The following is a 26,757-nucleotide window of genomic DNA, read 5'->3' on the forward strand; positions in this document are numbered from 1 at the left end:
CTGTGCGCCCAGACACGAGAGACAACGAACGTGTCCGTCAAGCGGAGACAGAAATCGACCGCATCCAGAAACACACGGCTTGAATGACATCTTGAAAAAGACGCAGGGTCAAACCGTGTTGCTCTTTTGTGAATGGAAGTGGCTCTTTTAGTGCTGAAGCACTCAGGGAGATGACGGCGGCTCCACGCAGTTCGATAGTGCAAGCCTGCGTGAGCTCTCAGTGATATGTATGTGTAGCGCCCAGCGAACCAACTGTAATGTGTGTGTAAGGAAACGCTCAGCGAACCAACAGCTCTTTGTACACTCTATCACTGATGTGGACGGTCTCTCGCTGACGCGCCGTATCACCCGCACTGGCAAACTCTTTCACAGGAATGTGTTTTGACTCGTAGTCAGAAAGCTCTTCGTAGAAACAGCAATGAAAACTGTTCGGCTCCGAAGTAGAAAGCGCTGATCTATCATTCCACTTCCTGTTTTATACCCGCGCTGCGGGGCGGAGCGTGGAATGCATGATCGCATGCCAAATTTCATTGGCTCGTTGTTAGATGCTCGAAGTAGGATTGGTCTCTAAAGTAAGATCCCATTCGTCGGTTCAGTTCTGACGTACGTCGAACGTGACCGACTGAAAGGGAAATGGAGTTAGCTTAGCAACATGCTGTTCATCTGTTCATCAGCTCTTGTGGATTTAAAGTGATGTGTGCAATTTGTGTGTGTTGTATATGTGAATAAACATTAACAGACTTGGTCCGCATTGCATTTCAAATCTTGAGGTCCGTTCACACCAAGGACAATAAATAAAAAGATTACCATAACAATAACCATATTAGCATCTACACCAGCTGACGATAACGCTGTATATTCTCTATGTGCACGTCTCAGGTTTGTTGTCTGTCACTTTAAAGGTGCAGTGTGTAGTGTTTATGAGGATCTATTGACAGAAATGCAATATAACATAAATAACCATGTATTCAGCGGTGTATAAAGACCTTACATAATGAACTGTTATGTTTTTAGTACCTTAGAATGAGCCATTTCTCTCTACATACAACGTGGGTCATCATTTTGCGCCGCCATGTTTCTACAGTAGCCCTAAATGGACAAACTGCTCTGCAGAGCGCTAGATACTCTCTGCCGTCTCAGACGAAGACGTCTTTGTCCTGTGTTGGCCACCGTAGCTTCTCTATGCGCTTCGAAAGGAAATGGTGAGTGGTAGGCGGTTGCAATTCGCCAAATGCCGCTAAAATTTACACACAGCGCCTTTCAATGGTCAAGCTCTTTAAAGCGGAATGGATTCTGATTGGCTGCCAATGTTTTAATCATTCATCAGCTGGACAAAAAAAATTCTGAAAGTGATTCCAACAATATAGTTTCTCTGTGCTGTTATCGTTATAGTTGTGGTGTCGTCTCTGCTATTCTTTTATATCTACAACAATTTTTAGAACTGTATCTTTATCGTTACTATCGCAGTCGCCATCCTTGGTGTGAACAGGCCTTTAGGGCTTCCATTGCACTGCTTTTCCCTCAGTTTCCACACGTGTGCTAGATGGATGTTTTTGGCCGATGTGTTAGCGTCCCGCACATGACACAGCATTAAAAGTTAAACTTAAAAACACATCTCAAGACCTTGCGTTTATTTTATTATTCCACTGAACTGCTATTCATGCTTTTAGCTGCAAAACCACACGTGTGAACCAACTCTTAGACAGTGATAAGGCAGCTAGCTAGGTTTTTACAACAGATTTGCAGTGAAACTTTTGTTAAGTTTTGGAAAATACTGAATTAAGAAAACACATTATTCAAACCTGGCACAGTTGTATTCAGAAGTAAAGCATTGTAGAAGTCATGGCAGAAGGATCTGGCACTAATCATGAAAAAAAAACAAAAAAAACACAGTGCTGTTGTACGGTATTAGCCCGGCGCTCTGCTGCTAACGGCCTCAAGCTGACAGCGGGGCTTTATAGGATCCAGATCATGAAGGCTATGGGGTTAGGTTGTAATTCCTAGGCTCAGAGCACACAAATGGGATCCGATCTTGAGCTAGGGCCCTCGGAAGTCCGCCTGGGTCAGTGGGGTCCTTTTTCATTAAATACAGCTCTGTTTAAAGTGAGCTGCTGGGAGAGGTAATTTCTCTCTGATGAATTTGGATATTAGTGTCTATAAAAGCTTTTTTCCTCATCTTTTATCTCTCTAACCTGTAGATACTGTTTGCATTCTTTAATTAAACTTCCTGTCTCCAACTCACTGTGGTGTAAAAAGGGAATAGATGCTGTGTGTGGTGATGTGTTTTAGAGAAAGTGTTCTCTTAACACAGATACATTCACAGTAATCTCTACACAGAGAATAAACTGATCCAAATATAGCAGTGGAAGTAACATTAGCTGCTTATTCTACATTGTCAATAAAGAAAACAAATGTCCAGCAACCATGATCATCAAAAAATTTAAAAAATACTATTGGTTGGGTTGATTATGCTGGAGAACTCATGAGGACCATATATAATTATATATGTATGTATATATGTATTAATTATATATGACCATATGAGGGTCATATAGTTAAGAAATAAAATTAAATAAAATTTTTAAAAAACTGGCCAAGAGTCTAAATTTGAATAGACGAGCCCGTTAAAATAATTGGTAAAATTTCATAATAAGAATAAAGTAATAAAGTATTTGAAATCAACCTTCATTGAACATATGCTTAGTGTATTTGTAAACATTATAAGCAACAATTTATACTAATGTAATTAATGTCCAATAAAGGTTATGTTAAAACACTTAATGTTCTGATTTTCCATGACCTAATTTAAAGTAATGTTACAGTTAGGTTTGGTTGGGTCATCTTAATTTTTTATTTTGTCTTTTATTTTGTTATTTTGTTTAAGTTTATTCACAGTTATCGTTCCTTTTTGTCATGCGATTCCCCAGTCTCATGTGTTATGTTTTCATTGGTTGATTTAGTCATGTGATACTCTGCTCTGTTTGTCATTGGCTCATTATTTGATTGTTTACCAGTGTTTCTTTGGCATTGAGTCATCCTGTATAAATAACCCTCATTTTACCATTGTCTTTTGTCTAGCTTTGCCCATATAACCAATATTGGCAAGTCCTTTGTTCATGATTTTATTTGATCTAGTTTACATTTATGTTGTATTTAGTTCACGTTTATGGTAATAAAGAAACTGAAGAACATATGGGTTCTTAAAGCAAGCATGCAAACCATGATCTATCCCTTTACATGAGCTAATTAAGCAATAATTATGTTAATTACAGTGACAATGAATGAAAAACTCACTATTTAGTCTATAATATAATAACAATATAGAGACTACAGTATATAAATTATGTATTAACTTAATAGCAAATGATTTGTGAGTACTGTATACTTTATACCTTACTGTATAAAGTGTAACCAAATACAACATACTTTGCAATTCTAGGTTGTATATCATATAACCTTTTTAATGTTTTAAAAAAGAAATACAAAATTATTATTTTATATATATATATATATATATATATATATATATATATATATATATATATATATATATATATATATATATATATATATAAAACAACATAAATAAAACAATGGTTATTATGTTTTCCAAAAAAATACTATTTTAGTCTTTCTCTTCAAAACTTCACATTAATTATGTTTTTATTTATTTATTATATATTTAGGCCTACGAAACGCACACTCTTTCTGCTACTCTCTATGCTCTCCCACTTTCTCACACACACACACACACATACAGTACGGACACACACCTGCAAAGAATCGTATTGTTAGTTCTGCTCTGCCAACTTTATCAGTAAGATAGTTTAGCAAATTAAAAGCAACATGACATTTATTGCTAGCGAGGTAATAAAGGCGCTGTTCTTCTTACAGTTCCATAGATGCTGCTGCCGAACACTGTTGAAAGAGATGCACCGGCTGAGCATGAGGTAACGTTAATTCTCTCTCTCAGGTGCAGGTGTGACATCATTTTGTAGGTCAAATTTTAGCATTTTATCCCTTCCGGTTCCCTCGTCCCAAAGTCAATGGATTTTTTTAAAACAAGCTGAAGGTCTGTGGTGAGCACAACCTGGAGACGTCTGGATGTTTTATTCTACTGTATAAAATACATCAGGATTACCCCACTCGTGATTTTTTGAAGCTGTTACCTGTCTTAAAAAAGGCGGTTGCTAACAAGTATCTAAATGGGACTACAAAGGCTGTTGAGGAGATCTAACGTCATCACGCCGAAAAAGGTAATCTCAGTCTGCGGGGAAGGCGTTTTGGGTGTAAAATGTGTGTTATTTTGGCAAGGTTGGCTGGGTCTAAATATCACATTATTGAGGTTGCTTCAACCCGCAGACATGGAAAATAACCCTCGGGAGAACCGCAGACTTTGCAACACAGTGCAGTTGAGTTCTGTTGTCATTTGATGACTAACGTTATGCGTCGCTCCGTTGCTCTGATTGGTTGTAGGTCTATCCAATTGAGGTCTTTCCTGGTTCGGTTGAAACACGCCCCATAATTACAGCCCAATGGAGCAGTTTCAGACTCATATTCTGACTAGAACTGAGTATGACGATGTCAGGCTAGGTGACTGCATTTAGTGCTTATTATTTATTATTTTACTAAAATAATATAAGCCTCCATTACTTGCTCTAAAATTACGTTTTTGAAAATTAGCAACATATGCTTGAGTTTAGATGCATAAGAAATTAGTCCTGCACACAAGAGCATTTTAAAGACAAAACCTGACAAATATTTTGAAATAAATCATCTTAACAATGGTTTGAGATGTGGTAACCATACTAATAATTGACTCCGGCCCATTTAATTATTCGAATACACACCCGGGGTGTAACAGTGACTTCGCCACAGTTGTTGACATTTATAAATATTGTTGTCAATATTATTACTGAAGATATTATTTGGCCCCAACTATGGCCCTGACGTCAACAAAACAATATTACCAGAAAATTGGTGCTGTTTTACATAATACTGGGAATGTTTCCATGCAATAAAAGTATTGTTTTCCACTGTGCAGTGAATGAGATTTAAAACTAAAGTCAGTATTTATGTTCTCAGAGAGCATAAATGAGACTATTTGAAGTTTGTTTATGTTTTATTATAGATATACTTTATATGGCAGCGCCTCTCACATACATTTGAACTTACAGAGCCCCTCACCTACACTTTTATTGCTGAGGATATTGCTTTCCTTGACCATTTATTTCTTTACAGAATCTCTCCTGACAGTGTTTGGTTGTGTGCGTGTGTGTGTGTGCGTGTGTGTGTGTGCGTGTGTGTGTGTGTGTGCGTGTGTGTGTGTGTGTGTGTGTGTGTGTGTGTGTGTGTGTGTGTGTGTGTGTGTGTGTGTGTGTGTGTGTGTGTGTGTGTCTGTAGAAATGTGCATGATCTTCACTTTCTGTAAACTAACTCCTGGTACTTTCTCCTCTGGTTAGCTCTACCTCATCCACCTCTCGTTCACTTTTTCCCCTTTGCTCGGATGTCATCCCGCCATTTTCCGTTTTCCCCCAGTCTTTCTCTATAGTCAGGTAGCACTGATTTTGCCAGCCGATCTTATGCCCCCGTCTATGACATTTGAGTTCGGGGAATTTGGTATGGACTTGATACGTTGTGGAGCTGTTGTGGAGCTCGATAGTGAGCTGTTTGGACGAAGGGAATTGTCAGGGCAGGCTTTATATATCGATTGACAGCATTTTCGTAATAAGCAGCATAAGCATTTATGTCACCCAAGAGCGCTTGGGTTGAATTTGCTCGTATATGCATTCAACTTCACTATTTCTCTCAAAAATGTTGATCATGTTGGTAAGTACTCTGTGTATCCTTAAATTATTTTTACAACACTGGCAAAGATCATTTACATTCATCTTCTTCTACTTCTTCCAGCGTGCGTGCAGTTGAGTTCTGTTGACAACTATGCGTCGATCCGTTGCTCTGATTGTTTGTAGCTCTATCCAATTGATGTCTTTCCTGGTTCGGTTGAAACGCCCCATAATCACAGCCCAATGGACCAGTATCAGACTCATATTCGGACTATATTGAGTATGACAACGTCCGGCTAGAAGTACCCATTTAAAGACAAAGATAAAATATGGGGGGCACTTTTTTTTTATTGTAATTTTGTTTTTTCTCAGAGACTGTGCAATGCATATTCGTGCTTGTATTTGCATATATGTGTGTGTGTACACATTAACCTGTGCCTAGGGGCCACTCTACATAATGACTGAGCAACAGGCCCCAGCTGTTCACATCTGTCTCTCCAGCTTTCCATGAAGCACCTACCCCATGCCTCCTTCAACATATAAAGCACGTCTCACTGTGTGTGTCTGTTGTGCATGTAGATCTGTGTGTACGTTGAAGGCTGCAGCCTTGATAGAAGCACATACAGTTATAAGAACACTACACCCAGGCTTTTAAAGTTCAGCATAAATGTATGATCTGTCTTCTCTTGTGAATGAGCTTTACCTCTTGCTCTTTACACATTTAGATTCAATGCACTTCTTAAATCTCCCAGATACAGTGAAAACACTTTCATGTGAGACCTTGTAGGTTTAGTTTATTAACTAAGGGAGTATAGAATAAATGACATTCCTCTATCATGTAGTAGTTGTCGAGGATTGTTAGGATTTGAACATTGAACAAAACTGATGGCCTCGGTGACCTTCTCTTTTCAAGAAAACCCTCTGGTGCTCTTTGGTCATTTTTGAAGAAAAAAAAAAACATGTTTTACTCTTTTAGAATGTTTTACTTCATTGGAATGGAAAATATTCTGACATTTGCTATGTGAAAAAAAAAAAAAACTTGGTTCAAAAGGGTCCTGAAAAAAAAAAAAAAAAAAAAAAAGTGTACCCCTGGTGATGAAATAGGGCCGCATTGGATATGAATGGGTAGCGAATGGTGTATATATATATATATATATATATATATATATATATATATATATATATATATATATATATATATATATATATATATATATATATATATATAAATAACTTGTTTAGACCCATGCCTTTGGTTTTCTTACAGTTGTAGAGCAAAACATGTTTTGAGAAATATATTTTTCATATAAAAAAAAGTAAATATATTTGTGCATTTTTCATAATACTTGAAAATTTAACTTTTTTACTGTTTTTACCTCAGCAAAATGAGACTAAAGTGCTCAAATTGTTAGGAAACACCAGACTCAAGACAGATGGATAAGTGATAACACTGCACATAAAAAAAAAAAAAAAAAAAAAAAAAAAAAAAACTGTTGTCGAACTGAGATTCATCTTGCTCTATTTGTTTACCACGAGCGCATGCTGATGATGTTTTCTTCTATACTAACTTGTGTACAATAGGTGTCATCATTGTTCAGTGTAGGCTGCATGTCGTACCCAAGATTATTAGATCCACAGTACAGTGTGATTTTTAATGATCTGATAGGATTTCCAAAAATCGCGCAGTCTGTATTTAGCAGGCTAAATAAAAATCAAAGTCTTTGTCTCAGGTCTCGAGGAAATGCTGGAGGGAACGCTGGAGAAGAGAAACAGACACAGGAGTAACTTGGGAACTGCAGGAGGTAATATTTGCAGGTGAAGAATACAGGTAAGTAACCCGCAGTCCAAGTCAAAACTGGACAAGTGACATGATCTGGGTCCGAAAAACTTCATTTCTTTCTTTGAGAAAATGAATTGTAAGGCAGTGTAACAGTTCAATGATCTACAGGAAATAGAGCAAGCTTTGGTGAGAACTAAAATATTTAATTTATACGTTAGTATTTTCTTGCCAGAAATTATATCAGACGTAAATATTGGTTGAAAAAAACATACATTTACACACAAATTGACCAGGAAACGCTACTTTCAGACGCTATCTTTCTCCCCCAGCTCAACTGTCAATGAATGGTAAGCACAGGATTGTGAGATATCAAAAGCAGCGAATGATACATGTATGCTGCCTTCAAAAATCGATCAGATGAAGGTCTCTCAGGTGACAGGAAGTGAAGCAAACATTAGATTCCTGGCTTGATGGCTTGATGCCTTCCTGCCTTGAAATGTGTCCTCCGAAGGCAGCTTTATCCAGGTTTCAGACACAGCCATAGTGCAGGGAGTGTGCTAAAATACTAGCCTGGTTAAAACAAGATCATTCAGTTGTAACTGAGTTATGGTCTGCCAAAAGCTTCATAGAGAAATCATTTCCAAAGGGCTGTCACCAACGGACGATGACGTAGCAGAGCAACAGAGAAACATCTGAGACAATTCTAAGTTTTTGATTTCGAGGAAGATGTTGCAATGGCTTCTGATTACTTTTGCCGTTGTTGTAAAATAAATATGAAAATAGCTGGTTTCCACCGCCACTCCATCATTATTTTTGCAAAATTTGGAAACCCTAATAGCATTTCAGACTGATTGAAACAACTCGGATTGATGGTCGAACAGAAAACATCAAGCTCTGATCGCATTTGCCCCCGTTGTAAGGCATTTGATATTGCTATTTGCAATATTTTGAAAATAAAATAATATTGAGGAGTCTTTAGTTACGCTAATTATTTATATATTTTTACATGATTACCAGATCTAGTCTGAGGAAATAAGCACAGAAAGGCCAGATTCAGAGCTGCTGTGTGGTGTTAGCACATGATCACACCACATCCTCCTCATCAAAGTAGCCGGTGTAATCCACATCTGGCAGCCGAGTTTTCTTCTTTGCTCTGTTTTTAATGAAAACAAAAAGTTTGAATCGCGAAATCGTTGAAACAGACGCGATAGCTGATTCGAACAGCGCAAGAGTGATATACCACAGCGACATCCTGCTTCACCTTTCACTGTTGCTGCACTGTCGTCATCGTGTAAAGCCCGCCTCAACATTTCTGATGGTGCCGTGATTTCGACGGATTGGAAATGGGTTTGAATTAGCTCTTTGCTATGCCAAACTACTTGCAGAGCAAACCTAAATTGGCCGGAAGTTGTGTAGGTTTTCCCAGGCTGCTTATATGCAGGAGTGATCAAGTGCAGTGATTGTTAACAGGCGGCAGTGATTAGAATTCTAGCCTGAATCCGAAATCGTCCCCTAAACCCTCATTCACCATTCCCCAATTTAGTCCACTAATACAGTTCACTTGAAGGAGTGAATGAAAGCGAGTGTGTTAGTCGGCTGTACACTTGTTATTGCGGTGCAATGTGGGATAGAATGAGTGCACTCAATAACGTCCACTAGGGTTTCGGACACTGAGTAACTTAGAGGAAATCTGAGTTATATAACCACTATAATGCAAAATAATCCATCGTGTAGAAAAACAGAATCACTGAATGCTTGCAAAGGCTAAATTCTGCAGAGGAAGATGAGACGAGCTATGGCTTTATTGCCCTGTGTTTAGAAGTATAGATTTTCCTAAAGAAGAAAAATCTTTATCCATTGTCTAGAATCACTCAAAACTGCTTATTCTTGGTGGCGTCACCATATTAGTCAATCCATCTCTCGGGTTTCCATTTATGTGGCATTTAATAATAATAATAAAAAAGAAAGAACTGTGGAGGGGGAAAAAAACAAGGATTTTCGGCTGACAATCAAATATTCAGTTGTGGAAAATGAATTCTGTGTAAAATCTGTTGCTGAGCACGTTGAAAGAACCGATGGTGCCTCTTAGGAGTGTTCAGTATATAAAATAAAGAGAGTAGACTGTGCAGTATTTATTATGCATGAGCATAAATGTTACAAAACTGGTCGCTGTGGAGACTGCTGCATTCACTTCAGTGTCGACAAGGGTACCAGGGTCCCTCAACATACAAACAGAGTGAAAAAGAACAAGAAATGAATTTGAAAGGGAAAAAAAATGGCAGTGTTGTTCTAGATGTAGTCCATTAGAAAGGCTGTGTCCTGTGGTAGCACTCTTCTGTAGCTCTGTTAAAGCTCATTAAATGCTCTCTAATGGCCCAATATGATGAGGTGAAAGGACAATGGCCGGTCGTGAGATACAGTGCCACGTTGCAAGTGCTCCTCTGCCTTTTTTTATTTATTTTTTTGAGTCAGCAGTTTGCTCATCTCATTTCTATTCACTCATCCTCCCTCGTATCACTCCTCCAATGCTGTCAGGTTGTTAAGAAACCGCCAGGACAAGGGGAATGTGTGTAGGGGAGCCCCACTGGCATTTCTTCACCAGAGTTGGTGCACATCTTCAGAGAAGATCCTCCAGATGAGGCGAGACAAAGACGAGTGGTGAAGCTCAACAGGTAAGCTGCATTCACTCACATGCAAGTGTTTTATCACGCTCAGACGCCTTCGCCTTTTTATATACGTTTCCTCTTTTCCCCCATCTCTCCTTTGACTTTAAGAAGACAAGTAAGAGTGAGGAGATAGAAGCTTGAAAGAAGGCCGTTGTCTCACTCTCTCTCTCCGTTGTCAGTTTTAAGTTGACTTCTGTGTCAAGGGGATGAATGAGGGAGAGACGGAGAAGTATTTCTGTGTGGAAGCTACTATACTAAGTTGAAACAGTATGAAAAAAAAAGTCAAAACAAAGAGCATTTTAACAGCGCTGCTGCCTCAGGAAGCTAACAGTGGGTGAAATCCATTAGTGGCCTTAGAATTCTTTCCTTACCAGAGTAATCCTGCATGGAACCTGTTGATGAATTCTGTTCTGAGTATTTTTGTGTTTATTGCTGTGTTCATATTTCAAGATTTTAAGATTCCATTTTCAACAGATGTAAAAATTGAACCGATGTTTTCATCATGTTTAGGATTTGGAATATGTGAATATGCAGGGTTTTTTTTTTTTAAAGACATTCATCAGATGTTTGTACGCGATTCTGCATTTGAAAATAGGTAAAACTTTACTCATTTGCTAATATACGATGAGCCTGCTCTGTGATTTTACACAAATGTTTGTAGAAGCAGGCTGCATGCCTAGGTGCCTGATTTTTATACATTGATTGGAACATCTGAATTCAATAATTTGGAGTGTCACTATTTAAATACTATATATAAGCACAACTGTTTTCAATATTGATCATATTAAGAAATGTTTCTTGAGCAGCACACCACCATTAGAATGTCACTTTGTCACTAAAGACTGGAGTAATGGCTTGATAATGTAAAATGTGGAGTAATGGTAAATATTCATCACTGGAAAAAAAAATACATTTTAGATTTTAAATTGAAAAAGAAAACAATTATTTTAGATTGTATGTTTATGTTCTATTGTTGATCAAATAAATGCAGAAAAGTTTTCAACAATTTGTAGTAATACACATACACACACACACACACACACACACACACACACACACACACACACTGGGTACATTCAGACCCTGTTATATTTTTCACTCTTTGTTATATTGCAGCCATTTGCTAAAATAATTTTAAGTTCATTTTTTTTTCTCATTAATGTACACACGGCACCACATTGAATGGAATAAAAACACAGAATTTATTATTTCTTTGCTGATTTATTAACAAAGAAAAAGATAGGCATAAGTATTCAGACCCTTTAGTAAGTATTTAGTAGAAGCACCCTTTTGATCTAATACAGCCACACGTCATTTTGGGAAAGATGCAATACGTTTTTTCACACCTGGATTTTTTTTTCAGAATCTTCCAGTTCTGTCAGGTTGGATGGTAAACGTTGGTGGACGGCCATTTTCCGGTCTCTTCAGAGATGCTCAATTAGGTTTAAGTCAGGACTCTGATTGGGCCATTCAAGAACAGTCACAGAGTTGTTGTGAAGCCATTCCTTCATTATTTTAGCTGTGTGCTTAGGGTCATTGTCTTTTTGAAAGGGGAACCTTCTTGAGCACTCTGGAGAAGGTTTTCGTCAAGGATATCCCTGTAATTGGCTGCATTCATCTTTCCCCTATATTGCAACCAGTTGTCCTGTCCCTGCAGCTGAAAAACACCCCCACATCATGATGCTGCCACCAACATGCTTCAATGCTCGGACTGTATTGGACAGGTGATATTTTTCTCCACACAAACCGCTTGGAATTAAGGCCAAACAGTTCCATCTTGGTCTCATCAGAACAGAGAATCTTATTTCTCATCATCTTGGAGTCTTTTAGGTGTTTTTTTAGCAAACTTTCAAGTGTCTTGCACTGATGAGAGGCTTCCATCGGACAACTCTGCCATAAAGCCCCGACTGGTGGAGGGCTGCAGTGATGGTTGACTTTCTACCACCTTTTCCAATTTCCTGACTGCATCTCTGGAGCTTAGCCATAATTATCTTTGGGTTCTTCTTTACCTCTCTCACCAAGGATCTTCTCCCCCGATAGCTCAGTTTGCCTGGGCGGCCAGCTCTAGAAAGGGTCCTGGTCATCCCAAACGTCTTCCATTTAAGGATTAGGGAGGCCACTGTGCTCTTAGGAACCTTAAGTGCAGCAAAAAAAACAACAAAAAAAAAAGGCTTTTCAGGCAGTTCCTTTGACCTCGTGATTCTCATTTGCTCTGACATGCACTGTGAGCTATACGGTCTTATAGACAGGTGTGTGTGGCTTTCCTAATCAAGTCCAATCAGTATAATCAAACACAGCTGGGGTCAAATGAAGATGTAGAACCATCTCAAGAATGATCAGAAGAAATCACCTGACTTAAATATATGAGTGTCACAGCAAAGGCTCTGAATACTTAGGACCATGTGATATTTCAATTTTTCTTTTTTTAATAAATCTGCAAAAATGTCAACAATTCTGTGTTTTCCTGTCAATATGGGATGATGTGTGTACAATAATGAGAAAGAAAAAATGAATTTAAATGATTTTAGCAAATGGCTGGAATATAACAGAGTGAAAAATGTAAAAATTCAAGGGGGTCTGAATACTTTCCGTACCCACTGTATGTATGTATGTATGTATGTATGTATGTATGTATGTATGTATGTATGTATATATGCATGTATATATGAATGTTTATATAAGTGGCTAAACCCATCTCGTTGTCATATAAGGGCCCTGTTCATGTTGGACAGACATTTTAATTGCATTTTGTGTCTGTTAAGAGGCACAAAGACACCCTTTATGTTTATGCCCCCAAAGCTGCCTTATTAACTGTAATAACTCCATGTTGCAAGGACCAATTCAGTTTGTTTATTTTTTTTCTATAGAATGTACTCACAAAGGTATAACGATCAAGATAAATAAAAAAATTCCCTGGAATTGTCCTTTAATCATTTCAATAATTTTATATATTTAATAATTTTTTTAAAAAGTTTAAAAGTATCGTATCAGTATCGGTATCGATATCAGTGATACTGACCTTGAAAGTATCGGTATCATATCGAAAAACAAAATAAGTAGTATCGCCCATCCCTAGTTATTTTAAATGTATAAAAGTTTATGATGTAAGGCAAACACATTTATCAATTTAATTTACCTTTATAAAATGTAAATGACAACAAGCATATTTTTAGAGATACAATGAAAAAATAACTCATTGGACAAAATCAAATTTAATTGAGAGCAGGAATTCCATTCAATAAATGTATTAATAAGTACCAACAGCCTAAACACAGGCACCACTCTTCTGCATAATGGTAACCACAAAATTACAGAAACTCCTCAATGTCCAACATAACTGAACATTAAACACTAACATAAACTAATAGCATCTGTCCCTTTACTGAAAACACATAAATAGCACTTTAATCCCTAAATGTACTCTCCTAACACAGTCCCTTGCAAAGCATGCTGGGAACTACAGATCATCTGCCCAGTTAGTTATGTCAGCACAAATATTTCATGTAGTTTTAACACAAATTAATTAAGTAAACTCGTGTTTTAAATAGATTAGGTTGATTTAACACATTAAATTAAGTTGAGACAAAATAAGAAATGTTTAAGTAAAGTGGACAGAAATTAAATATGTCATATCTTTGAAGGGCCTGAATAATTTGTTGAACTGAGTTCTAACAATCCAGGAAATGCTGGTTATAAAACTTGTCCCAGTCAGAAAGCAGAGAGCCGATCTCATTTTCTGCACATTGGAAAATGTCATGCTGTTTTCCCATCGAATAGGTCCAGGCTTGAGTGTAGGGATGTTTGATGATGTAACAAGGAAAGGCAAAAAACATAAAAATGTACCTGAAAGGGTCACTGTCTGAGATGCCTTTTCGGCCCAGCCAGAAATCCTAACGGGTTTGTACCTACAGGGAATCGAATTTCATATCTTTCAATGTTCACTCTTTTGAAGACACAAGGAGACTGACAAGGACATATATGAGATGTAAACAAATTGCAGCACAAGCATCACTTGTCACTGAGTGCAATGACATCCATGACAGCATGCAGGAATCATATTGATATGTCGATGTAGCAGCCTGTATGTGCACAGATTACAGTGCTGTTCAAATAAACCATATGTGTATGTGTGTCAGTTGTAAAGAATGATTAGCTCTTGCATAAATGGTTAAGTCATGAAACTCCTCAGAACAGCTTATTGGTTCTCGTAAAGCCAGCTGTTTTGGCCAATCAATATATTGTGGCCACGAATTAAGAATTTGTTCTCACTACTTAATATTTTGTCCCCTTGTTTTAGTACATCATGACGACATTGAACTTTTTTTTTCCTTCAATTTTATTTAAAAGGATTGTGAACTTCATTGTGTTATAATGTTGTTGTTTAATTTTTTGTTTTGTTTTTTTTTAAATCCAAAATGGTAATAATTTAGAAATAAAAGGCATTTTTCCTACCCAGAATTTAGCCTTTGATTTAAACTTTGTTTAAAGGGGCGTGTCTGCTGTGAGACTTCAGTGTAAACGCCCACTGCTGTGATTGACCCTTCGCTAAGCCCCGCCCCCCGTAGTTACTGTTGCTACGCCTGTCAAGCTTTCACGCCTGGCACGTCTATTATAGTATGTATGCACCGGTGTCAGACATTTCCGAGGAGATAATTAGTCATTTCTGGCGAACAGGGGAAATATCTGAGAGAGTAAGAAAAAAGGGACTGCAGTATGTATTTGCGGGATATATCCGCGACATATTATGCAACCGATTACAGAATAATTTCAATAAAATTGAAGCTAAAGCCTATGGTCTCAGCGCAATCAGCAGCTGCCTCATATGTATGCTCATGCACAACAGGGTAAGTAAAATGAGAAAATAATCGAATAATTATAAATCAAACAACTTATCAATAAATCTTGTGGAATAAACACAAGACATTAGCCTGAAAACTTTGCAATGATTCTCCGGCTTAACGTTATATTTAGCGCGCCGGGCTACGCTCACATTTCGTGTGTCTATAATCTACTCCTTGGACCTGGCACTAGCGTGAGATTCTGACCTGAGCCATTCATCAAAAACCACACATTTACTGAAACCTTATAACAGAAAGCCACTCGCTCAAACATGAGGGGTTTTATTAATATTATAAACACAGCCACTGCAACAATCCGTATGATGAAGGTCTTAATTTGCACACATTTTGTCTAAACAAAACTACAATACAAAACTAATAAATAAAGCTAAAAAAAAAGACAGTTCTTTTTATTGTCTATATACTGCATCATATGTAATAACTTGCATCAGTCAAAAACCTCATGTATTTTCAGTTTGTTGAAGCAAACGTAGGTGTTTTTGTTAACCCTGACGACATTTAACGCTAGTTGTAAATGGGGTCTCACACACACTGCTTGATTCAAGGCTGATATTTCTTACCTTCAGTTTTACGTTTTGGGGAAGGAAAAAAAAATACACCATCTGTCCAAACTTTTAGGATAGGCATCAGATGTGCACAATCCATACACACAGATTTGCATCGGCATGTTTCCCTCGCTCGAAAGCTTGACAGACTTTCCGTGCCTAGTTACGGTTGCTAAGCCACGATTGGCCTGTGGTGGTATTCGGGCGTGGCTTAGCGAAGGGTCAATTGGCTAACGTCTTTGCATATAAAATAGCTTGTATTATATGTAGAAATCTCTCAAACACTTTTAGCTATTTTTTACTATTGCAGCTCTTAAGGTTAAAGGTGCCCTAGAATGATTTGAAACAATATGTTAAATTATTCTCTGATATCTACATTTAAGGGCAAACATTGTCCAGATACAGTTTTACAGGTCAATTTACAACCCTATAAATTGTCCCTAGGATGTAGTGCTCTGTTTTTGCCTTATTTAGAAAAGTCATGAATATTAATGTTGAGCTCTGCTCTGATTGGCTTATTTCAGCAGCTCACACAAGTTCAGTTGTTCAGCGAAGCGGCTCATGAGTCCTGACCATCTTGACAGAACACAGACCGACTGAATGACACTTTAAGCAGAACATCTCAAATAGAGATTGCTAAAATGCAGCCTACTTGTTTATTGGTGTTTTCAGATCATCGGCTCGCCAGAGAGAGAGAGCTTGTGTGCATATGGTTGCCAGATTGAACATGTTTAGGTAAAACACCGAATAGTATACGTGTTCTTTTCAGAAAAAAGATATGATTGGGGGATTTCGAATTACTGAAATCTGGCAAACACAACCACAAACTCTCTTCCCTCCGACAAGACCAGTGATTTTCGTACAAGTGTTTATTTTTTAACTACATTTTAGACTCATCTTTTTTCGTCAACAATATTGCATGATTATATAACATTAGTCACAATGTAGGCTAAGCAGTAACTCTAATGTATGCTACTCTGAAATACAAATAGGCAAAAACATCATAGGCCTTCTTCAGTTCTCAAAAATATAAATATATATTTTTTTTTTACAAATTGAATATCCTTGTCAAATGACTATTGTTTTAACTTATATGGTGGAAAAGGTGACATTTGCTAGAAGGATTGAGTGAACAATCTGTAAGCAACGTATCTACGGTTGTATTTTGTAATACAAAATAAAATTACCCTTTGTATTAGACACACTATTTAGTTTTGTATGGTACTTGGAGTCTCCTATTGTTACTGTACTAGCATCTTGCGTTATCTAGACAATGCTGTCTCTCTAAGAAACTTTCAGTTTAATCAGAAATTGTTTAAACAGTCAATAAGTGGATAAATCGCTACTTACTACTTGCAGGAATATAGTTGTAATTGCTACTTTCTTCAGTTTAAGACGCTGAGCGAAGCTTGCTTGAAATGGGCCAAACAAACGAATGATTTTGAATTAAATTGTTGTGGTATCCGATTATAATAAACTTTTGATTCCTCTGAGGTCTGTGTATGAGTAAAAGATCAGAAACACTCAGTTTCAGTCAATCTATACAGTTCCTATAGAGTAGTATTGCATCCTTCATCTCTTAGAAAAGTCTTTAGTTTTATTACATTTATTAAAAAGAAAGATACGTTGTAATGAGAGTTTCCGGAAGAAAAAAAAAGGCTGGAGGCGTATCGTGTGGACAGAGCTAAAAAAATTAAATCACGAGCGCGCGGAGCTTGCGTTAAGAGTCTGAAATCTGTGATGTCCTTAAACGTGGAAAATGGAATAGTAGCTTGTAAAGAGTTCGTAGGTAAGGAAGGAAGAGGACAAGGGGTCGGCTTGGACTGCTGACATCTCTTTTATTAAATAACTCAAAATCAACAACGTGCACACTTCAGCGTGTGTCTTTCCATATGCTCAGTTTCGGTTTCGCTTCCGGGTCGTTCCACTTCCGGGTTCCGGTAAGCTCAATGTCTCAGTGGGGGGAATGTCAGCAGTCCGTCTCTCTCTCCCATGCTTCCGATTCTGCCAGTGTTTTATCCTCTCTCCACGCCCATTACTGGAATAAGAGACAGGTGTTATCAATCTGCGTCCAACCCACTCACTTACCGCTCGTCCCGCGGCTCTCTCTCCCGCTGCAGACCTCGCCGAACCACGCCCCCCTTGCCACATAGCTCATTTTAATAAACAAGTCGATAGCTAACAACACAAAGACATTTTAAGCAGTTTTACTCACCACCTGGTTCAAACACACGGCTGTGAACCTTAATTGCTGGAACCGCTCCATCTTTCAGCTTTAGGCGAGCTACGAATCCGGAGTTGAACTGTACCTTGTTTATAAACCATCGGCGCCGAAATGCAGGGAACAAACAGAAACACTTGCACAAGTCCGTTGCTGCTCCGAAAAGAAAAAAAAATCATCCACTGTCCCATTGGGTTCTTTTGGAAGGTGTTTAGGGTTGTCTTGCCCTGACAACCGAAAACACACTTCTTTGGTGACATTATTGATCTTGTGAAGTTCCGTGACTGCAGCGTGCAGCCGGCGAGCGTTTGCTCTCTCGTTCTAGTCACGTACAAAGACATTCTGCCTTATCTGACATCAGACAGACCCATACTCGGAAAAAAAAAACTTTACGAAACTTGTGAGTAATCAGAAGAAGTATTTTTGGCACAGATTTTTTTTTTTTTTTTTTTTTTTTTTTTTTACTTTGTCCATGTTTAGCATAGGGATCCAAGTATTTAACAGTGTAAAAAAGTCAGCAAGCGATATTACAATAGTCCAGTCCTGAATAAAAGCTGGACTTTTATTCAGATTACAAATCTCGGTATTTGGGGCACTTTTTGTGTTTCGTTGCCTCTTCTTGACGGATCGCTTGCTGTTCTCCTGAGTTGTAAGTCGCTTTGGATAAAAGCGTCTGCTAAATGCATAAATGTAAATGTAAATGTAAATGTAAAAGCATGAATAATCTTATCCAAGTTAGTAGACTGCAAAAAACGGTTTTACCTTTGCCACTGATCTTAAATAAAAGAAGCTGGATTCTTTTCATCAAATTTGACAGGGACATCTAACTGTACCCCAAGATTTTTAACCACCCATTTGCAGAGTGGAGATAAGTTTCTCATATCAGAAAAATTTGGGGAATTTAGAAAATCAAAATTATCTGTTTCACTTTATACAAAAAGCATGACATCCCTAATTTCTACCAGAAAGACTCGGGAGATAGAATGATGAATGAAGCATACATTTATTGACAGCCCAGCAAGCATAATAAAGTTTAGGCATAGGCCCCGTCCATAGTTTATGATCCGAGGGTAGCGGATCAGCATATTCCTGCCTGAAGATGAAGGCAGGGGCGCAGCCGACCCCCCCTTTGGAGGTATGGACGGAACCATCCTGGTGGTGGTGGGGAGGATGGAGGTTATTGTCGCATCGGCATCTGCGAACTCAAACGTGTAAGTATGACCTTTATACAGAAAATATGAAGACGTGATTGGCCAGAGATTAGGTTAATAAGTGACGAAGTGATTAAGTCTTCCTGGCAGAACTTAAGCTGAAGCTTCCATTTAACTTCATGTAAACAATTTAGCAATGACTCAATCAACCTTCTGTCCTGTTTTTGTATCGAAAATAAATCGCCTCTGAAAAATAGAACCTGAAATACCACAAATCGATGATGCAGATTTGGAGTAAAGTTGACCGACATTAACTGAAGATCCTATTAGAGAGAAAAGATTTGAACCATTCAAGAGCTATACCCCAAATACCCACAGTTCTCGGTGAGTAATAAGAATGTTGTGATAAAAGCTGAGGTCTAGCAAGACTAGAATCACAGAATCGCCAGAATTAATTGAAATAAAAATAGCATTTAAAGGTCCCATTCTTCGCGTGTTTTCGAAGCTTTGATTATGTTTACAGTGTGCAATATAACATGAGTTCATGTTTCGCGTGTAAAAAAAACAGTATTTTTCACACAATTGACTTATCTGTATACCGCTGTTTCCTCTGTCCTAAAAACGCCTGATGATTTCCTTGTTCTATGAAGTCCCTCCTTCAGAAACACGTAACGAGTTCTGATTAGGCCAGCGCTTCCCGCACTGTGATTGGACAGCAGCTTAGCGCACTTTGCCCGGAAAGGTCATGCCTCTTACCATAACGGGGAGATAGGGAGATACGTGCGCTCAGTGTTATTGCAAAAATGTCTATATTGTCTTATCAATTTGAGCCGGAATCAGACCCGGAGAATATCGAAGAGGATCGATTACAACCTGTTCAGGAAAGACTTTTGCTGGATGTTTCAGAATGGTAAGCTGTCTATTCAGTAGTTTAAACTGATCATTACAAACACCAACAATCGATGGTGTCTGAATGAATTACTACACTTTTATATGCTAAGTTTTTCGGATTCGTTTCAATTACTATCTAACGTTAGTTAACAAAGCTAAACAGCGTTGCACTTTGTGTCATGAGTTACATAATCTGTTAAACAGACCAACTTAAATAATAAAATAGACTTACCGGTTGTTGCTCATAAATAACGCCTTCTCCAGACAAAGAGGGAACTACGTCATCTTTTAAGAATAATCTTTCTGCGAATCCGGCATTAAACTGATTGAGATTGAGGAAGCAGTCCTCAGCAAAATGTGCTGCACATAGTTTTAAATTGTGATTATAATTTTCCGGAACCGAGTTAACCATAAACTGTAGCCATTGATCTCTACGTACAGCGTCCGTGGGAAGGCCAAACAAAGGTGAATTGACTCCGGGATGAAAATAACAGCGTTTCAATGGCATGGCGACAAACACACTCTACAAAAACAACGCTTCCTATTCTCGACCTGCGAGAGCAAAAGGAAAACGCCCCCGAATTTGCGTGTTCTTGTGGGTGGAGGGTTCGTCAACAAACGGTTTTAGTTGCGTCATTAAAGCAGGAAGTGCAGGGGTGTAGTCCAAACCGGCCGTTCACTGTAGGCTTTGAAAGGAAACTTCTGTTAAATGAAATATCTCGCTTGGCATTGAACTTTGAGCTTTATAATTTTACAGGTATTATTTATGCTCTAACAGCAACATTACACGCTAACTAAAGTTTGAAAGATGGAATCGCAAAGAATGGGACCTTTAAAACTTTAAACCATTTCTGTGCTGTGATTTGCTTTGACTTTGTTTCAGCTGACCAATCTTAGCTAAAAACTGAACTGAAATAGGATTATTATAATTATTACAATGTGGCCACAATGTAGTAAAACGAGGAAACAAATCATTTTTATTGTGTGCACAATTTACTTAAAACTAGGGAACAAATGTTCTGACATAGTAGTAGGTCATGGGAACAAATAGTAAAATAATTGCTAAAATATATCGTTTTTTTTCCCCTTACCCACATTCCTAGCACCACACCTTCCACAGCACCACCTCCTAAAGTTTGCCAGAAGGTTCTTTTCATAGTCATACCTGAAAATGATCTTGATTCATTTTAAATAAAATAAATAAGACCTGGCATAGGAATAGGAAATTAATTAAATAGTTTTCTTCAAAAAATGTTTTCCCATGTTTTCATGTCTTGTCAAGTTGTGGTACTGCAACTCTTGTGTTACATTTACCTGAACAGACAAGGTAAATTGTCTGGTCTTTTTTTACCTTTCCTTGTCAGTTCAGGTAAATTTAGCACCAGTTTTGCAATACCACAACTTGACAAGACATGAAAACACGAAAAAACAAATTAAGAAAACTATTTAATTAATTCATTTTCCTTTCCTATGCCATGTTTATTTCCCCCCACCCCCCACCCCCTGCAATTAAGGTACTTGTTTGTCTATGGAGACAAAGGAGAAGGGAGGTTAGACAAGCCTGAAGAACATCTCATTAAAGACCTGGACAGGAACCGCTGAGTCATTCAAAACAGATCCAGACTCCGAACCTTTATCACATCTCCCTGACAGAGCTCCAACACCTTCCTAAGATGAACAAAAATAAGGTTTGTGTCAATAAGTAAAGAAGAGAGAAGTTAATTTTCCAAAAGAGCAGTGACTAGCACAGCTGTGAAATCAGAACAAAAACTGTGAGTTTATCTTTTGATTAGTCCTCTGCACACTTTTGGAGCATTAGAATAAAACATTAGTAAAAGATCTATGGGTGTCACTAGACTCTTTACAGGAGCATGAGCCTGAATAAAGTAATCATAATTATACTCACATATTTTTTTCTCTGGAACCAAAGTTTTTATTCATAGATCACATGATGTGCAGGCGACTTACTGCGGACTGACAAGTGCCTAGTAGTTAATAGTAAATGAGTTGCTATTTGAAATTGTAAATAATTGAATAGTTTCATGAATATCTTGTGTCTAGTCTTATGAATTTGATATCTGGGTTTCTTTCATTGACTAGCTCTGGTCACATCTACCACATACTCCAGTTAAATTTGATGTTTCTTTTAGGCCGCTTAATAGTTAATAGTCAAAGTTTACTCAATACGCTCCGAAGGAATTTAAATGTGACTATACACACCAGTAGACGTTTAGGTCATTCTATAAAATATGTATCCATCATATAGAGCTAAACTGTATTGCCAACATTTTTGGGATGCACATTAGAGGGTGACACGGGAGTGGATTTTCACATTTTCAAAATCCCGTCCCATCTCAATCCCACAAAAAATGGGGAGAAAATACTGTCCCGTCCCAATCGCAGAAGAATAACTATTTCCTCCCGTTCCCATGTTGTGTTTTTTTGGCCAGAATCTGTCAGTTACAGTAAAAAAAAATCAGTACTGATTACAGCATACCCATGCCCAGTTGAAGAAAAAGATGGCTTTCAGTTCAATATAATAACGATGCACACACATTAAATTCCACATAAATCATCTATGCAAACACAGGCACACACACACACACACACACACACACACACACACACACACACACACACACACACACACACACACACACACACACAGAGAAAATGCCTTGCAGCTGGCTGATGCCTTTTCACGCCTTCTTTTTGGTTACTTCAGACTAGAGATGCACCGAAATCAAAATTCTTGGCCAAACCTGAAAGTCGAAAAAGAGGAAACCAAGGCCTAAAAACCTAAACACCAAAATAAATAATGCCAATTATTAGTACCATTGCATGTATGGCTTAGACAGATTTTATGCACTAAAACCAAGGCATTGCAATTGCAAAAATTAATATTAGTTTCAAATAATAAATCAATTACAAATTATGAAAATATTTATTTAGCACATTGCAACAACGCACAGTATAAAATAAAAATAAATCAAACTAAAATGTTTAACTTGACCTCACTAGTGTACATTAAATAATAATGTACAGTTCTACTGGCCTGCAGAAAGGTACATAAATTGAATAAAGTAATCAAATGTAACCATTTTTATTTTATATCCAATACTGCATCTTTAACTGTTTAAATTAAAGGTTAATCCTTATTAAACTTACAAAAGCTATTCAGTCGAGCAGTGGGTGATGTCCTTATCTTCTGTTTGACATTAAACAGACAGAAGTAAAGGCTACTGGCCCTTTAAGACCTGATGCAGGGATATGCGTCGTCTTTCTCCACTTTATACAGTAACAGTTGACTTAAGCCTTAAGGCATTAGGGCATATTCAGACTATGTCTGCTAGGATACTCTTAAAAATGGAAAAGTTCTTATACTATTTGTGTGAGTTTGTCCGTTCAAGCGCAAGACTTGAAAAAGAGGTCATATAGTCAAACATACGGCAGCATTCGTATAGCCTGACTCTGCCCTCCTACGTACTTCCGCTCAATTTTCATTTTCCTTCAGTTCTACGTCTGGGACTGCGGTGTATTCATAGGTTTTCTCGGAACAAATTTTTACCTTTCCAATCAGTGAACAGAGGGAGTGGCTGAGAAGGATGACGTTGATGTCGTGCGCTAGTTTGAGTCATAGTTCAGTAATGGCGGCGGAGAAAGATGCGAACCAAATCATTCATTCCGTTGTGGCACCGCTGCCGAATATCCAGAAGTTAAAGCCGGAGCAAGAACAATCTTTGCTGGGGTTTGTTGGTGGCCATGGTGTTGTGGCCCTCCTCCCAAACAGGGTAAATTAAGAAAAAGTTAGATTTTCCAGATCGCTCCGTTAGTGGTGAAGGAGTTGGCTGAAGCTCTATTCAGATGGCAATTGTTTTGTGGGGGACGGAAAGTATTGCCATGATTTAAGTTACAGGGACTGGTCAGTTATTTTATTGCCATCCATCTCTCACCACCTGCGCAAAATCCCTGGTCAAGTTACCTACTGCTTTTGACAAACACAGAGGTTGTGTAATGATGTAATAGCGGTCTGAATCCACATCTCTGAGATTTCAAGAATATATCACTTCATAATTCACTGTTTATAATCCTTTTTGACCCCTGCAGAGCACCGTACGATTGCTTTGGTGTTATTTTGATGACTTTCTAGACTTGTACTTCTTTAAAATGCTGGCAAGTATTTACAAGAGCAATATATTTCATCACCGCTCAAACGAATTAAAATTAAAGCACTTAAACATTAGAATTGATCCATTATTTATAGCAGCATTCATTATCAAACCTAGCATATGATATTTTATTTAGAGCATACAATCATGTTACGGACCATGTGAGCAGTTCGTTCCCGATCACAAAACTCTCCCCTTCACCGTGGCGTGAATAAGGCCCCATTTACACTGCATGGTTCAAGTGACCCAATTCCGATTTTTTCCTCTCATGTGGCACAGATCGGATATGACATGTGAACGTGTAAGCAGGAAAAAAAAACGCATGAATTCCGATAACCTCAGATCAGATTCAGGCCTCCAGGCCTCACTCGTATGTGGTAATAAATCCGATATGATTCAGATACGTGCATTAGCGTCTGCCATGTAAGCAGTGTTGGGCAGTAGCGTCGCTACAAGTAGTGACGCTACTAGCTTAACTACATTTTTCAGTAGCGTGGTGGTAGCGTGGCTGTTTTCTCAATGAAATAGCTTTTCAGTAGCGAAGCTCTTCTGTTGATCAAGAAGTGCGGTAGCGTCCACACAAGCTAACGTAAAATTTTCCCAAGCATTTCTGAGGATCAAGCTCAAATTGGAAACACAACTGATAAGAACGCGGATATACTTCACTTTCTACGTTCCTTTCTGCCTCGCGCAGACGCGCACAGATGCACGCGCGAGCCTTTCATAGGTACGCACAGATGCGCGCACGAGCCTTTCAAAGTACTCCTTTGGCAGTGAGCGCGTAAAGACGGGATAGGCAGTTATCTTTCATTATCGTTCTTGGTATGAGTTTGCCTTTAGGGTATGTTTACATGACAGCTGTGTACTAAATTTTCAATTAAATAAAAATGACAAGATCACCAAGATATCCCGGCTTAATCCCTTATCCTAGTTTTGTGCAATAGGCCCCTGGTTTTGTTAATATTTTGGATCACATGTTTTTGTTGCCGAATTGATTTCGGACAGTTTTTGTATAACTAAAAAAAATGTGTGTCTATATGCTTGACTTTTATTGATCACTGAAATAGCATTGATTGGAATGAAGTGGGTTCAATATAAAATTAAATAAATAAAAAGTAGCTTAGATGTAGTAAACTACTTTTGTCAAGTTGCTGTAGCTTAGCTTGCTATATTTCCCAGGGGGGTAGTTTCAGTGTAGTGAAGCTTAATTTAATGTAGAGTAACTGGTAGCTTAGCTCACTACATTTTCCAAGTAGCTTGCCCAACACTGCATGTAAGTGGTCAAATCGGATATCCCCCAGTAAATGTGGGTCGTACGTCATTGAAAAAAGCCGAATGACGTCAACTCAGGTGGACACAAACTGATATCCAGTGTTGCCAAGTCTGCGGTTTTCATGCGGAATGGAGCTACTTTAACACAGTTTTGAGTTGCAGTTGGACGGGTTTTGTTGTGAAAACCTGGCAACCCCGTCAAGGGCTCTCCTCTTTTTCTCCGCCTTAAGAGAGAAATGTTTTGCCGACTTTAAAGATGTGTGGAACAGTGCAGACAGCAAAACATTGTGCAATCTTTTTATCTGCGTCCATTGCATATCGCGCTGTTTTACTTCCTTTCACCGGTTAAGAACGTCTTGGGCTGTTTTCCCAGTGTACAGTGTAAATGCAAATATCGGATACTGGTCGCTTTTGAAAAGATGATGTAAGCAGGTCGTCAAAAAAATCGGATATAGTCACCAAATCGGAATTGTGCATCAAGACCTGCAGTGTAAATGTAGCCTAAATCACAATCCAAATGTATGAGTTTTAGGTTTTCTCCTATGGTTTTATCACTGAGGTGGCCTGTAAGTGCACATTTATTTTGACGGATTTGTGTGAAACAGGCAAAGAGCGCATGACATACGTCACGACCAAACGTTAGCGATTGGTTATGGCTGATCCAGAGTGCCTCAGGGCAGATCCAATAGTTCTAAACTTGAACAGAGTACCCGCCTTCGCGGAAGTAAATGTTTGTCAATGAAGAGTGGCCAGACTATATGTACAAATGAAATGTACGAGTCTGGTAAGACCAGGCTAGCACTCGCATACGTTGAACGCAGTTTACCAAGAGAGACCGCTTTGCCCGTTTTTCTTTTTCAATTAAATTTGTTTTTGGTTGTTCCATTTTAATTTGTTTTAAATGTAATTTATTCCTGTGATTAAATCATTCTAATATGTTAAATAGAAACATTTCTTAGTAAAATAATGTTAAAAATTTTAGTTCTGCTTAATATTTTTGTGGAAAGAGTGACAAAGATTTCAGGATTCTTTACTGAATAGAATGTTTTAGAGGAGAAGAATATTTTGTAACATATCCTTAATATCATCAATTTAATGCATCTTTGCTCAATAATAGTATTATTTTCTGTCTTTAAAAAAAAAAAAAAATTCTTAATGACCCCAAACCTTTTTGCAAGTTTTTGGTAGTCCATTTTTATGAAAGCTGTCATAATCATTATTCTGAGTGAAATATTCAAGAACTAGTCTGCTTGTTTGTCTGAAGGGGAGGCTTTGAAATATCAAGCTGTTATCATGATTTTGTATAGTGCATTACATGTTTGTAGATGTTTACGCATTGAAGCACCTTGTAGTTCTACAACCTTGAGCACTGAACTAAAACTACAAAAGTAACAGTAACCTTTCTGGAGGCATACAT

The 26,757-nt window shown here is 38.0% G+C and overlaps 1 protein-coding gene across 2 annotated transcripts in view; it reads left to right on the top strand.

Moving 5' to 3' along the window:
- The first annotated feature begins 10,093 nt into the window (after positions 1-10,093).
- The window catches only part of nphs1 (NPHS1 adhesion molecule, nephrin), a 131,505-nt gene continuing 114,841 nt past the window's right edge, over positions 10,094-26,757 (top strand). Inside the window, exon 1 of one of the 2 annotated variants that reach the window (XM_067450281.1) lies at positions 10,094-10,238. The gene's annotated coding sequence lies outside the window, so the exon portion shown is untranslated. The remainder of the gene's footprint in view (positions 10,239-26,757) is intronic. The other variant, XM_067450280.1, reaches the window with a different exon arrangement.

The sequence above is a fragment of the Pseudorasbora parva genome, chromosome 8 (assembly GCF_024679245.1).
Source record: "Pseudorasbora parva isolate DD20220531a chromosome 8, ASM2467924v1, whole genome shotgun sequence".
Lineage (NCBI taxonomy): Eukaryota > Metazoa > Chordata > Actinopteri > Cypriniformes > Gobionidae > Pseudorasbora > Pseudorasbora parva.